Here is a 12,131-nt window from a genome sequence, read left to right as displayed (position 1 = left end):
TTACCCTATTACTGAAATGGTAATTGACAAAAACAAGCTACATTGTCACCAGAAGAGCAATGCAAAATGTACAATTGATATTTCAAAATCATCTTTCCAGCTTGAATTTCAATGATGCATTGGGGCAACGATTTTGTGAGAAACATCTTCACCCTTAAAGAAAGATTTTCTTAACTTCTTACCTGTGTGCTGATTAGATATCACCTGGTTTTCACATTAAACAGATTCCCACTTGAGAAAGCAGCAAGGATGCAGTGAGGTTTATGTTTCCTGGTGTCAACCTGTATTATTTCAGTGGACATTGTAATGAGGATGCATCTTGCTGCCTTTCCAATGAAGCAAGTTTTAATCAGTAATAGGTGAAAAACCATTCCTACAAAGGTGTTAATCAGAGACTTGGCTTTGTGGACACTTTTCAAAGAGCAAATGTGTTAGCATAAAAATAAAGCCATAAAATGGAGAGCTGATTAATCACTCAATTGGATTTCTCTGCCTGCATAATTTTTTTTCTCTGCAACCCCATGCTAAATTGTGCTTCCTGTTTTTTATAAAATGATTTAATCAAATCTGACTGCATCAGAGAAGGCCAGATACCCTACACTATAAGAGGTGGTTTGAAATTTTGACTTGTCTACTTAAAGATCACCAAAATTTGATCACACGGTCAATTACGTCCCTGGGTGGGATTGAATAACCAACCTTTTGGTTAACAGCCGAACGCGCTAACCGATTGCACCACAGAGACAGCTTGCAAAAGCATGTACTGACAAAGGCTAAAAAGCATTCATCTAGAAAGTTTCCTAGAAAAAGGTTAAAAAGGCAATAATCTGGAGAGTTTTGCAAGATTTTTCTTCCATTGACCAATGAAGAAACACATTGGTACTTTCACATGATGAGTGAGTACTTCAGGATCTCTCACACTTACATGAGCAGCAGAGTGGCGCAGCGGAAGCGTGCTGGGCCCATAACCCAGAGGTTGATGGATCGAAACCATCCTCTGCTATGTGCACTTATTTTTTTGTTAATTAAATTCTTCCAAAACGGGATTGATATTTTGACTCTTTTATTTTTACTTCAAGTACAATAACTTTTAACATTTTAATTTGCTTTAATAGTATATTGACAGCATTGTTTTCTTTCAGAAATCCACTTAATTTTCTTTACCCTATTACTGAAATGGTAATTGACAAAAACAAGCTACATTGTCACCAGAAGAGCAATGCAAAATGTACAATTGATATTTCAAAATCATCTTTCCAGCTTGAATTTCAATGATGCATTGGGGCAATGATTTTGTGAGAAACATCTTCACCCTTAAATAAAGATTTTCTTAACTTCTTACCTGTGTGCTGATTAGATATCACCTGGTTTTCACATTAAACAGATTCCCACTTGAGAAAGCAGCAAGGATGCAGTGAGGTTTATGTTTCCTGGTGTCAACCTGTATTATTTCAGTGGACATTGTAATGAGGATGCATCTTGCTGCCTTTCCAATGAAGCAAGTTTTAATCAGTAATAGGTGAAAAACCATTCCTACAAAGGTGTTAATCAGAGACTTGGCTTTGTGGACACTTTTCAGAGAGCAAATGTGTTAGCATAAAAATAAAGCCATAAAATGGAGAGCTGATTAATCACTCAATTGGATTTCTCTGCCTGCATAATTTTTTTTCTCTGCAACCCCATGCTAAATTGTGCTTCCTGTTTTTTTATAAAACGACTTAATCAAATCTGACTCTGATTGCATCAGAGAAGGCCAGGTACCCTACACTATAAGAGGTGGTTTGAAATTTTGACTTGTCTACTTAAAGATCACCAAAATTTGATCACACGGTCAATAACATCCCTGGGTGGGATTGAACCACCAACCTTTAGGTTAACAGCCAAATGCGCTTACCGATTGCGCCACAGAGACAGCTTGCAAAAGCATGTACTGACAAAGGCTAAAAAGCATTCATCTAGAAAGTTTCCTAGAAAAAGGTTAAAAAGGCAATAATCTGGAGAGTTTTGCAAGATTTTTCTTCCATTGACCAACGAAGAAACACATTGGTACTTTCACATGATGAGTGAGTACATCAGGATCTCTGACACTAACATGAGCAGCAGAGTGGCGCAGCGGAAGCGTGCTGGGCCCATAACTCAGAGGTCGATGGATCGAAACCATCCTCTGCTATGTGCACTTAATTTTTTGTTAATTAAATTCTTCCAAAACTGGGATTGATATTTTGACTCATTTATTTTTACTTAAAGTACAATAACTTTTAACATTTTAATTTGTTTTAATAGTATATTGACAGCATTGTTTTCTTTCAGAAATCCACTTAATTTTCTTTACCCTATTACTGAAATGGTAATTGACAAAAACAAGCTACATTGTCACCAGAAGAGCAATGCAAAATGTACAATTGATATTTCAAAATCATCTTTCCAGCTTGAATTTCAATGATGCATTGGGGCAATGATTTTGTGAGAAACATCTTCACCCTTAAATAAAGATTTTCTTAACTTCTTACCTGTGTGCTGATTAGATATCACCTGGTTTTCACATTAAACAGATTCCCACTTGAGAAAGCAGCAAGGATGCAGTGAGGTTTATGTTTCCTGGTGTCAACCTGTATTATTTCAGTGGACATTGTAATGAGGATGCATCTTGCTGCCTTTCCAATGAAGCAAGTTTTAATCAGTAATAGGTGAAAAACCATTCCTACAAAGGTGTTAATCAGAGACTTGGCTTTGTGGACACTTTTCAGATAGCAAATGTGTTAGCATAAAAATAAAGCCATAAAATGGAGAGCTGATTAATCACTCAATTGGATTTCTCTGCCTGCATAATTTTTTTTCTCTGCAACCCCATGCTAAATTGTGCTTCCTGTTTTTTTATAAAACGACTTAATCAAATCTGACTCTGATTGCATCAGAGAAGGCCAGGTACCCTACACTATAAGAGGTGGTTTGAAATTTTGACTTGTCTACTTAAAGATCACCAAAATTTGATCACACGGTCAATAACATCCCTGGGTGGGATTGAACCACCAACCTTTAGGTTAACAGCCAAATGCGCTTACCGATTGCGCCACAGAGACAGCTTGCAAAAGCATGTACTGACAAAGGCTAAAAAGCATTCATCTAGAAAGTTTCCTAGAAAAAGGTTAAAAAGGCAATAATCTGGAGAGTTTTGCAAGATTTTTCTTCCATTGACCAACGAAGAAACACATTGGTACTTTCATATGATGAGTGAGTACTTCAGGATCTCTGACACTAGCATGAGCAGCAGAGTGGCGCAGCGGAAGCGTGCTGGGCCCATAACCCAGAGGTCGATGGATCGAAACCATCCTCTGCTATGTGCACTTATTTTTTTGTTAATTAAATTCTTCCAAAACGGGATTGATATTTTGACTCTTTTATTTTTACTTAAAGTACAATAACTTTTAACATTTTAATTTGTTTTAATAGTATATTGACAGCATTGTTTTCTTTCAGAAATCCACTTAATTTTCTTTACCCTATTACTGAAATGGTAATTGACAAAAACAAGCTACATTGTCACAAGAAGAGCAATGCAAAATGTTCAATTGATATTTCAAAATCATCTTTCCAGCTTGAATTTCAATGATGCATTGGGGCAACGATTTTGTGAGAAACATCTTCACACTTAAAGAAAGATTTTCTTAACTTCTTACCTGTGTGCTGATTAGATATCACCTGGTTTTCACATTAAACAGATTCCCACTTGAGAAAGCAGCAAGGATGCAGTGAGGTTTATGTTTCCTGGTGTCAACCTGTATTATTTCAGTGGACATTGTAATGAGGATGCATCTTGCTGCCTTTCCAATGAAGCAAGTTTTAATCAGTAATAGGTGAAAAACCATTCCTACAAAGGTGTTAATCAGAGACTTGGCTTTGTGGACACTTTTCAGAGAGCAAATGTGTTAGCATAAAAATAAAGCCATAAAATGGAGAGCTGATTAATCACTCAATTGGATTTCTCTGCCTGCATAATTTTTTTTCTCTGCAACCCCATGCTAAATTGTGCTTCCTGTTTTTTATAAAATTACTTAATCAAATCTGACTCTGATTGCATCAGAGAAGGCCAGGTACCCTACACTATAAGAGGTGGTTTGAAATTTTGACTTGTCTACTTAAAGATCACCAAAATTTGATCACACGGTCAGTTATGTCCATGGGTGGGATTGAACCATCAACCTTTCGGTTAACAGCCGAATGCGCTAACCGATTGCGCCACAGAGACAGCTTGCAAAAGTATGTACTGACAAAGGCTAAAAAGCATTCATCTAGAAAGTTTCCTAGAAAAAGGTTAAAAAGGCAATAATCTGGAGAGTTTTGCAAGATTTTTCTTCCATTGACCAACGAAGAAACACATTGGTACTTTCACATGATGAGTGAGTACATCAGGATCTCTGACACTAACATGAGCAGCAGAGTGGCGCAGCGGAAGCGTGCTGGGCCCATAACCCAGAGGTCGATGGATCGAAACCATCCTCTGCTATGTGCACTTAATTTTTTGTTAATTAAATTCTTCCAAAACTGGGATTGATATTTTGACTCTTTTATTTTTACTTAAAGTACAATAACTTTTAACATTTTAATTTGTTTTAATAGTATATTGACAGCATTGTTTTCTTTCAGAAATCCACTTAATTTTCTTTACCCTATTACTGAAATGGTAATTGACAAAAACAAGCTACATTGTCACCAGAAGAGCAATGCAAAAAGTACAATTGCTATTTCAAAATCATCTTTCCAGCTTGAATTTCAATGATGCATTGGGGCAACGATTTTGTGAGAAACATCTTCACACTTAAAGAAAGATTTTCTTAACTTCTTACCTGTGTGCTGATTAGATATCACCTGGTTTTCACATTAAACAGATTCCCACTTGAGAAAGCAGCAAGGATGCAGTGAGGTTTATGTTTCCTGGTGTCAACCTGTATTATTTCAGTGGACATTGTAATGAGGATGCATCTTGCTGCCTTTCCAATGAAGCAAGTTTTAATCAGTAATAGGTGAAAAAACATTCCTACAAAGGTGTTAATCAGAGACTTGGCTTTGTGGACACTTTTCAAAGAGCAAATGTGTTAGCATAAAAATAAAGCCATAAAATGGAGAGCTGATTAATCACTCAATTGGATTTCTCTGCCTGCATAATTTTTTTTCTCTGCAACCCCATGCTAAATTGTGCTTCCTGTTTTTTATAAAATGACTTCATCAAATCTGACTGCATCAGAGAAGGCCAGATACCCTACACTATAAGAGGTGGTTTGAAATTTTGACTTGTCTACTTAAAGATCACCAAAATTTGATCACACGGTCAATTACGTCCCTGGGTGGGATTGAATAACCAACCTTTTGGTTAACAGCCGAACGCGCTAAACGATTGCACCACAGAGACAGCTTGCAAAAGCATGTACTGACAAAGGCTAAAAAGAATTCATCTAGAAAGTTTCCTAGAAAAAGGTTAAGAAGGCAATAATCTGGAGAGTTTTGCAAGATTTTTCTTCCATTGACCAATGAAGAAACACATTGGTACTTTCACATGATGAGTGAGTACTTCAGGATCTCTTACACTTACATGAGCAGCAGAGTGGCACAGCGGAAGCGTGCTGGGCCCATAACCCAGAGGTTGATGGATCGAAACCATCCTCTGCTATGTGCACTTAATTTTTTGTTAATTAAATTCTTCCAAAACTGGGATTGATATTTTGACTCTTTTATTTTTACTTAAAGTACAATAACTTTTAACATTTTAATTTGTTTTAATAGTATATTGACAGCATTGTTTTCTTTCAGAAATCCACTTAATTTTCTTTACCCTATTACTGAAATGGTAATTGACAAAAACAAGCTACATTGTCACCAGAAGAGCAATGCAAAATGTACAATTGATATTTCAAAATCATCTTTCCAGCTTGAATTTCAATGATGCATTGGGGCAATGATTTTGTGAGAAACATCTTCACCCTTAAATAAAGATTTTCTTAACTTCTTACCTGTGTGCTGATTAGATATCACCTGGTTTTCACATTAAACAGATTCCCACTTGAGAAAGCAGCAAGGATGCAGTGAGGTTTATGTTTCCTGGTGTCAACCTGTATTATTTCAGTGGACATTGTAATGAGGATGCATCTTGCTGCCTTTCCAATGAAGCAAGTTTTAATCAGTAATAGGTGAAAAACCATTCCTACAAAGGTGTTAATCAGAGACTTGGCTTTGTGGACACTTTTCAGAGAGCAAATGTGTTAGCATAAAAATAAAGCCATAAAATGGAGAGCTGATTAATCACTCAATTGGATTTCTCTGCCTGCATAATTTTTTTTCTCTGCAACCCCATGCTAAATTGTGCTTCCTGTTTTTTTATAAAACGACTTAATCAAATCTGACTCTGATTGCATCAGAGAAGGCCAGGTACCCTACACTATAAGAGGTGGTTTGAAATTTTGACTTGTCTACTTAAAGATCACCAAAATTTGATCACACGGTCAATAACATCCCTGGGTGGGATTGAACCACCAACCTTTAGGTTAACAGCCAAATGCGCTTACCGATTGCACCACAGAGACAGCTTGCAAAAGCATGTACTGACAAAGGCTAAAAAGCATTCATCTAGAAAGTTTCCTAGAAAAAGGTTAAAAAGGCAATAATCTGGAGAGTTTTGCAAGATTTTTCTTCCATTGACCAACGAAGAAACACATTGGTGCTTTCATATGATGAGTGAGTACTTCAGGATCTCTGACACTAGCATGAGCAGCAGAGTGGCGCAGCGGAAGCGTGCTGGGCCCATAACCCAGAGGTCGATGGATCGAAACCATCCTCTGCTATGTGCTCTTATTTTTTTGTTAATTAAATTCTTCCAAAACGGGATTGATATTTTGACTCTTTTATTTTTACTTAAAGTACAATAACTTTTAACATTTTAATTTGTTTTAATAGTATATTGACAGCATTGTTTTCTTTCAGAAATCCACTTAATTTTCTTTACCCTATTACTGAAATGGTAATTGACAAAAACAAGCTACATTGTCACAAGAAGAGCAATGCAAAATGTTCAATTGATATTTCAAAATCATCTTTCCAGCTTGAATTTCAATGATGCATTGGGGCAACGATTTTGTGAGAAACATCTTCACACTTAAATAAAGATTTTCTTAACTTCTTACCTGTGTGCTGATTAGATATCACCTGGTTTTCACATTAAACAGATTCCCACTTGAGAAAGCAGCAAGGATGCAGTGAGGTTTATGTTTCCTGGTGTCAACCTGTATTATTTCAGTGGACATTGTAATGAGGATGCATCTTGCTGCCTTTCCAATGAAGCAAGTTTTAATCAGTAATAGGTGAAAAACCATTCCTACAAAGGTGTTAATCAGAGACTTGGCTTTGTGGACACTTTTCAGAGAGCAAATGTGTTAGCATAAAAATAAAGCCATAAAATGGAGAGCTGATTAATCACTCAATTGGATTTCTCTGCCTGCATAATTTTTTTTCTCTGCAACCCCATGCTAAATTGTGCTTCCTGTTTTTTATAAAATGACTTAATCAAATCTGACTGCATCAGAGAAGGCCAGGTACCCTACACTATAAGAGGTGGTTTGAAATTTTGACTTGTCTACTTAAAGATCACCAAGATTTGATCACACGGTCAGTTACGTCCCTGGGTGGGATTGAATCACCAACCTTTCGGTTAACAGCCGAATGCGCTTACCGATTGCGCCACAGAGACAGCTTGCAAAAGCATGTACTGACAAAGGCTAAAAAGCATTCATCTAGAAAGTTCCCTAGAAAAAGGTTAAAAAGGCAATAATCTGGAGAGTTTTGCAAGATTTTTCTTCCATTGACCAACGAAGAAACACATTGGTGCTTTCATATGATGAGTGAGTACTTCAGGATCTCTGACACTAGCATGAGCAGCAGAGTGGCGCAGCGGAAGCGTGCTGGGCCCATAACCCAGAGGTCGATGGATCGAAACCATCCTCTGCTATGTGCTCTTATTTTTTTGTTAATTAAATTCTTCCAAAACTGGGATTGATATTTGACTCTTTTATTTTTACTTAAAGTACAATAACTTTTAACATTTTAATTTGTTTTAATAGTATATTGACAGCATTGTTTTCTTTCAGAAATCCACTTAATTTTCTTTACCCTATTACTGAAATGGTAATTGACAAAAACAAGCTACATTGTCACAAGAAGAGCAATGCAAAATGTTCAATTGATATTTCAAAATCATCTTTCCAGCTTGAATTTCAATGATGCATTGGGGCAACGATTTTGTGAGAAACATCTTCACACTTAAATAAAGATTTTCTTAACTTCTTACCTGTGTGCTGATTAGATATCACCTGGTTTTCACATTAAACAGATTCCCACTTGAGAAAGCAGCAAGGATGCAGTGAGGTTTATGTTTCCTGGTGTCAACCTGTATTATTTCAGTGGACATTGTAATGAGGATGCATCTTGCTGCCTTTCCAATGAAGCAAGTTTTAATCAGTAATAGGTGAAAAACCATTCCTACAAAGGTGTTAATCAGAGACTTGGCTTTGTGGACACTTTTCAGAGAGCAAATGTGTTAGCATAAAAATAAAGCCATAAAATGGAGAGCTGATTAATCACTCAATTGGATTTCTCTGCCTGCATAATTTTTTTTCTCTGCAACCCCATGCTAAATTGTGCTTCCTGTTTTTTATAAAATGACTTAATCAAATCTGACTGCATCAGAGAAGGCCAGGTACCCTACACTATAAGAGGTGGTTTGAAATTTTGACTTGTCTACTTAAAGATCACCAAGATTTGATCACACGGTCAGTTACGTCCCTGGGTGGGATTGAATCACCAACCTTTCGGTTAAAAGCCGAATGCGCTTACCGATTGCGCAACAGAGACAGCTTGCAAAAGCATGTACTGACAAAGGCTAAAAAGCATTCATCTAGAAAGTTTCCTAGAAAAAGGTTAAAAAGGCAATAATCTGGAGAGTTTTGCAAGATTTTTCTTCTATTGACCAACGAAGAAACACATTGGTACTTTCACATGATGCATGAGTACTTCAGGATCTCTTACACTTACATGAGCAGCAGAGTGGCGCAGCGGAAGCGTGCTGGTCCCTTAACCCAGAGGTCGATGGATCGAAACCATCCTCTGCTATGTGCACTTATTTTTTTGTTAATTAAATTCTTCCAAAACTGGGATTGATATTTTGACTCTTTTATTTTTACTTAAAGTACAATAGCTTTTAACATTTTAATTTGCTTTAATAGTATATTGACAGCATTGTTTTCTTTCAGAAATCCACTTAATTTTCTTTACCCTATTACTGAAATGGTAATTGACAAAAACAAGCTACATTGTCACCAGAAGAGCAATGCAAAATGTACAATTGATATTTCAAAATCATCTTTCCAGCTTGAATTTCAATGATGCATTGGGGCAATGATTTTGTGAGAAACATCTTCACCCTTAAATAAAGATTTTCTTAACTTCTTACCTGTGTGCTGATTAGATATCACCTGGTTTTCACATTAAACAGATTCCCACTTGAGAAAGCAGCAAGGAAGCAGTGAGGTTTATGTTTCCTGGTGTCAACCTGTATTATTTCAGTGGACATTGTAATGAGGATACATCTTGCTGCCTTTCCAATGAAGCAAGTTTTAATCAGTAATAGGTGAAAAACCATTCCTACAAAGGTGTTAATCAGAGACTTGGCTTTGTGGACACTTTTCAGAGAGTAAATGTGTTAGCATAAAAATAAAGCCATAAAATGGAGAGCTGATTAATCACTCAATTGGATTTCTCTGCCTGCATAATTTTTTTTCTCTGCAACCCCATGCTAAATTTTGCTTCCTGTTTTTTATAAAATGACTTAATCAAATCTGACTGCATCAGAGAAGGCCAGGTACCCTACACTATAAGAGGTGGTTTGAAATTTTGACTTGTCTACTTAAAGATCACCAAAATTTGATCACACGGTCAATAACATCCCTGGGTGGGATTGAACCACCAACCTTTAGGTTAACAGCCGAATGCGCTTACCGATTGCACCACAGAGACAGCTTGCAAAAGCATGTACTGACAAAGGCTAAAAAGCATTCATCTAGAAAGTTTCCTAGAAAAAGGTTAAAAAGGCAATAATCTGGAGAGTTTTGCAAGATTTTTCTTCCATTGACCAACGAAGAAACACATTGGTACTTTCACATGATGAGTGAGTACTTCAGGATCTCTTACACTTACATGAGCAGCAGAGTGGTGCAGCGGAAGCATGCTGGGCCCATAACCCAGAGGTCGATGGATCGAAACCATCCTCTGCTATGTGCACTTATTTTTTTGTTAATTAAATTCTTCCAAAACTGGGATTGATATTTTGACTCTTTTATTTTTACTTAAAGTACAATAACTTTTAACATTTTAATTTGTTTTAATAGTATATTGACAGCATTGTTTTCTTTCAGAAATCCACTTAATTTTCTTTACCCTATTACTGAAATGGTAATTGACAAAAACAAGCTACATTGTCACCAGAAGAGCAATGCAAAATGTACAATTGATATTTCAAAATCATCTTTCCAGCTTGAATTTCAATGATGCATTGGGGCAACGATTTTGTGAGAAACATCTTCACCCTTAAATAAAGATTTTCTTAACTTCTTACCTGTGTGCTGATTAGATATCACCTGGTTTTCACATCAAACAGTTTCCCACTTGAGAAAGCAGCAAGGATGCAGTGAGGTTTATGTTTCCTGGTGTCAACCTGTATTATTTCAGTGGACATTGTAATGAGGATGCATCTTGCTGCCTTTCCAATGAAGCAACTTTTAATCAGTAATAGGTGAAAAACCATTCCTACAAAGGTGTTAATCAGAGACTTGGCTTTGTGGACACTTTTCAAAGAGCAAATGTGTTAGCATAAAAATAAAGCCATAAAATGTAGAGCTGATTAATCACTCAATTGGATTTCTCTGCCTGCATAATTTTTTTTCTCTGCAACCCCATGCTAAATTGTGCTTCCTGTTTTTTATAAAATGACTTAATCAAATCTGACTCTGATTGCATCAGAGAAGGCCAGGTACCCTACACTATAAGAGGTGGTTTGAAATTTTGACTTGTCTACTTAAAGATCACCAAAATTTGATCACACGGTCAATAACATCCCTGGGTGGGATTGAACCACCAACCTTTAGATTAACAGCCGAATGCGCTAAACGATTGCGCCACAGAGACAGCTTGCAAAGGTATGTACTGACAAAGGCTAAAAAGCATTCATCTAGAAAGTTTCCTAGAAAAAGGTTAAAAAGGCAATAATCTGGAGAGTTTTGCAAGATTTTTCTTCCATTGATCAACGAAGAAACACATTGGTACTTTCACATGATGAGTGAGTACTTCAGGATCTCTTACACTTACATGAGCAGCAGAGTGGCGCAGCGGAAGCGTGCTGGGCCCATAACCCAGAGGTCGATGGATCGAAACCATCCTCTGCTATATGCACTTATTTTTTTGTTAATTAAATTCTTCCAAAACTGGGATAGATATTTTGACTCTTTTATTTTTACTTAAAGTACAATAACTTTTAACATTTTAATTTTTTTTAATAGTATATTGACAGCATTGTTTTCTTTCAGAAATCCACTTAATTTTCTTTACCCTATTACTGAAATGGTAATTGACAAAAACAAGCTACATTGTCACCAGAAGAGCAATGCAAAATGTACAATTGATATTTCAAAATCATCTTTCCAGCTTGAATTTCAATGATGCATTGGGGCAACGATTTTGTGAGAACCATCTTCACCCTTAAATAAAGATTTTCTTAACTTCTTACCTGTGTGCTGATTAGATATCACCTGGTTTTCACATAAAACAGATTCCCACTTGAGAAAGCAGCAAGGATGCAGTGAGGTTTATGTTTCCTGGTGTCAACCTGTATTATTTCAGTGGACATTGTAATGAGGATGCATCTTGCTGCCTTTCCAATGAAGCAAGTTTTAATCAGTAATAGGTGAAAAACCATTCCTACAAAGGTGTTAATCAGAGACTTGGCTTTGTGGACACTTTTCAAAGAGCAAATGTGTTAGCATAAAAATAAAGCCATAAAATGGAGAGCTGATTAATCACTCAATTGGATTTCTCTG

The 12,131-nt window shown here is 36.6% G+C and overlaps 10 non-coding genes across 10 annotated transcripts; 7 read left to right on the top strand and 3 right to left on the bottom strand.

Moving 5' to 3' along the window:
* Positions 1 to 931: 931 nt before the first annotated feature.
* Positions 932 to 1,003, top strand: TRNAM-CAU (transfer RNA methionine (anticodon CAU)). The gene has a single exon. It is a non-coding gene; the product is annotated as a tRNA-Met (tRNA).
* An 835-nt stretch (positions 1,004 to 1,838) lies between these two features.
* On the bottom strand, positions 1,839 to 1,912 carry TRNAN-GUU (transfer RNA asparagine (anticodon GUU)). Its single transcript has one exon. It is a non-coding gene; the product is annotated as a tRNA-Asn (tRNA).
* A 1,094-nt stretch (positions 1,913 to 3,006) lies between these two features.
* TRNAN-GUU (transfer RNA asparagine (anticodon GUU)) lies at positions 3,007 to 3,080 on the bottom strand. Its single transcript has one exon. It is a non-coding gene; the product is annotated as a tRNA-Asn (tRNA).
* A 186-nt stretch (positions 3,081 to 3,266) lies between these two features.
* On the top strand, positions 3,267 to 3,338 carry TRNAM-CAU (transfer RNA methionine (anticodon CAU)). Its single transcript has one exon. It is a non-coding gene; the product is annotated as a tRNA-Met (tRNA).
* A 1,094-nt stretch (positions 3,339 to 4,432) lies between these two features.
* TRNAM-CAU (transfer RNA methionine (anticodon CAU)) lies at positions 4,433 to 4,504 on the top strand. Its single transcript has one exon. It is a non-coding gene; the product is annotated as a tRNA-Met (tRNA).
* Positions 4,505 to 6,761: 2,257 nt separating this feature from the next.
* On the top strand, positions 6,762 to 6,833 carry TRNAM-CAU (transfer RNA methionine (anticodon CAU)). The gene has a single exon. It is a non-coding gene; the product is annotated as a tRNA-Met (tRNA).
* Positions 6,834 to 7,661: 828 nt separating this feature from the next.
* TRNAN-GUU (transfer RNA asparagine (anticodon GUU)) lies at positions 7,662 to 7,735 on the bottom strand. Its single transcript has one exon. It is a non-coding gene; the product is annotated as a tRNA-Asn (tRNA).
* A 186-nt stretch (positions 7,736 to 7,921) lies between these two features.
* On the top strand, positions 7,922 to 7,993 carry TRNAM-CAU (transfer RNA methionine (anticodon CAU)). The gene has a single exon. It is a non-coding gene; the product is annotated as a tRNA-Met (tRNA).
* A 2,249-nt stretch (positions 7,994 to 10,242) lies between these two features.
* Positions 10,243 to 10,314, top strand: TRNAM-CAU (transfer RNA methionine (anticodon CAU)). The gene has a single exon. It is a non-coding gene; the product is annotated as a tRNA-Met (tRNA).
* A 1,095-nt stretch (positions 10,315 to 11,409) lies between these two features.
* TRNAM-CAU (transfer RNA methionine (anticodon CAU)) lies at positions 11,410 to 11,481 on the top strand. Its single transcript has one exon. It is a non-coding gene; the product is annotated as a tRNA-Met (tRNA).
* The last annotated feature ends 650 nt before the right edge of the window (positions 11,482 to 12,131 follow it).

The sequence above is a fragment of the Pseudophryne corroboree genome, chromosome 4 (genome assembly GCF_028390025.1).
Source record: "Pseudophryne corroboree isolate aPseCor3 chromosome 4, aPseCor3.hap2, whole genome shotgun sequence".
Lineage (NCBI taxonomy): Eukaryota > Metazoa > Chordata > Amphibia > Anura > Myobatrachidae > Pseudophryne > Pseudophryne corroboree.
This window is presented reverse-complemented; position numbering and strand designations above follow the sequence as displayed.